The sequence below is a fragment of the Propithecus coquereli genome, unplaced genomic scaffold (assembly GCF_000956105.1).
Source record: "Propithecus coquereli isolate 6110/MARCELLA unplaced genomic scaffold, Pcoq_1.0 Scaffold337, whole genome shotgun sequence".
Classification (NCBI taxonomy): domain Eukaryota; kingdom Metazoa; phylum Chordata; class Mammalia; order Primates; family Indriidae; genus Propithecus; species Propithecus coquereli.
The window spans coordinates 1,434,095-1,436,640 of NW_012149030.1; the positions used below are offsets into that span (position 1 = coordinate 1,434,095).

The 2,546-nt window shown below is 46.7% G+C and overlaps 1 protein-coding gene across 4 annotated transcripts in view; it reads left to right on the top strand.

Annotated features, from left to right (window-relative positions):
• The first annotated feature begins 493 nt into the window (after positions 1-493).
• FAM193A (family with sequence similarity 193, member A) overlaps positions 494-2,546 on the top strand; it is a 100,221-nt gene continuing 98,168 nt past the window's right edge. For 3 of the 4 annotated variants that reach the window (XM_012650651.1, XM_012650654.1, XM_012650653.1), the window contains exon 1: positions 494-588. The gene's annotated coding sequence lies outside the window, so the exon portion shown is untranslated. The remainder of the gene's footprint in view (positions 589-2,546) is intronic. The other variant, XM_012650650.1, reaches the window with a different exon arrangement.

The window sequence follows — 2,546 nt, forward strand, 5'->3', positions numbered from 1 at the left end:
CCTCTAGAATAGTGACTTAAAACTTTGTTGATCGTGCTTTCTTATAGTCTGAAAATTGACCATTTCCAACACCTGAGGGGATGTAATACAGAAGTCAAGGTGAAGGGGTTATTTGGACAGTTTTCTAACTCCTACTAAGATTTTTTTGATGGTATTACTATTTTATTTGAGGTATTATAAGTTTCTAGAACAAAAGGTTCAGTTTTATTCAACAAGTTTCCTATATTATGTTTCTCTATATAAACATAGAATGCATTTTAAATTTAGAACTATATATATATTTTAAGAATCCTGGCTTTGTGGATCTGGTTTTGAAAACAGAATTTTTTTTTTCTATTCCAGACTCCTTTTAGTTTTGGCATGAATCATAGGACACCACCCTACCCCGCTGGGGATTACTGTCTTCTATGCAGAAGTGAACGGAAAGATTCTTCATTCTTAGAGAGTGGAATTAAGACTGCGAGCAAACTGGCCCTTTCCACGGCTCCCAAGGGCAACAGCGTGCTGCACCTGCCGCTGTGGGTGTGCCCAGACTGCCGCAGGACTGTGGAGAAGGAGGAGAGGCATGGTGGCCTCGACCAGCCAGTGGTGAGTGGCTGCCAGCACGGACAGCTTCACAGTGTGGGCTCACTGACTTGCTGGCTTCTCCCCTGTGGGTTTGGGGCCAACTGGCAGAGAGAGAAATTGATCTTCATTTGCCTTCAGGGGGCACACCCTTCTGCACCATCTTCTGGCCTATGCTCTCTGGAACATTCCTCCTGGTCTTCTCTGGCCACACCTGCAGTAGGTGGTAGGGTATCTGCCACCCTTGCCTGGACACACTTGGTCACCAAGCTGTGGGAACCCAAAGGGTGTTTTCAGCTTTTTTAGACTGGGCTTAGAATTTCTTTGGTGATGCAGTTTCCCGAAAAGCTAGTGGGCTTTTCTTGTGTTTAGTTCTAGACAATTCCATGTGCAGATAACTCACCTGATATTCTTTCCCTGATAAAATTCTCAAGCCTGGCTCCCCTTCCCTTGATTCCACGCCTCATCTGGACAGAGGCAGCCTTGAGGCCCTAATGCTTGGTTGGGAGGACCACACCCATAATCTAATCTTCAACCTAGCATAAGTCCCAGTGGGTCCTTATTCCAAAAAGGTTTTTTTTTGCCTTGTTAGTATAGTGTTGAGTAAAGAAAGAAAAATAATTAAAAAAAAAAAAAAAGGCTTTCAAATCCATTTGGGTTCTAGAAGGAAGTGGCTTTTGCAACCATTTTAAGCCCCTGGGGTCTTCTCTTCCCTTTGATTTCTGCATGTAAACAGCTAATTTTTTTCTGAGCTATTCTCTTTACCTTGCTACACAAAGCCAGTAACAACCAGCATTCACTGCTGTTCTGTTTTCTAATGTGGGACTGCTTCCAGGCTATTCCTGGAGTACTTTGCTTTTGTATGGTGTGGGTGTCCACCTGCTTGCCTCTTGCCGCCAACCACTAAGTCAATGACCCCTTGAAGGCAGCGCCCCAACTCCAGTGCCGGTTTCTGTAGTAGTGCTTTAATAGCTAGCTGATCCTTGGGGTCTCTTTGCTGTCAGAACTCTTCTTTATAAACTTTTATTTTATAAAATTGTTTTTGAGAGGGAGAGTGGATTCAGTGCGACTGGGAAGGAACAGGAGGTGGGGAAGATCTCAAATGGTCTCTGTGAGAGGCGAGCACAGCAAGCTGCCATGGCATCTGGGTTGCAGGCGAGGTTGACTGTGGGCCCCGCTGAAGGAGGAGCCCATCACAGTGTAGTGGCCCATATTTCCCCTTCAGTGGTGACTTTTTACTCTGTTCTTTTTCCTCCTCAGCAGCTTCTGGGTGTTGGACCGAGAGCAAGATGGGGTGGGGGTTGGTCAGGGTCGGGTTGGCTGTGTGGGCTCAGTGTGAAGACAGACCTCTAGGGCCTCAGAGCAGGCTGCTCCCCTGTGCTGTCAGGTACCACGCAGCCCACATTTCTCCTGCCCTGGCCCACCTGTCCCTGTGTTACTTCCACAGCCAGTTTGTCTGGGGTCCTGTCTCACCCAACTCTGGGCATCTTCACAGGCTTGGCCCACAGCAGACACCTAGAAATGGTGGTTGAATAAGGAACAAGCCTACCTTTGATTGATATCCAACGATGTTTTGTGGACTTGAAAGCGTTTAAAATGCTCATCCTGCACAGTAGAGTTCATTCCTGGGGACTGTGGATGTATTTCATGGGTGTGTGAATTCTCTGACAATTAAAAAAATTTTCTCTTATAATTGTGGGAGGGGGGGCACATTTAGATCACTGGCTTGCTGTGTATCAGTGGACTTTACCACCTGAGTTCCATGTCCTGCTGTGCTTCAGGGGGCACTATTTGCCACAGACTATTGAGGAAAGAGTATCGATTGTCTTTTTTTTTTTTTTTTTGAGACAGAGTCTCACTCTGTTGCCCGGTCTAGAGTGCCGTGGCGTCAGCCTAGCTCACAGCAACCTCAAACTCCTGGGCTCAAGCAATCTTCCTGCCTCAGCCTCCCGAGTAGCTGGGACTACAGGCATGCGCCACCA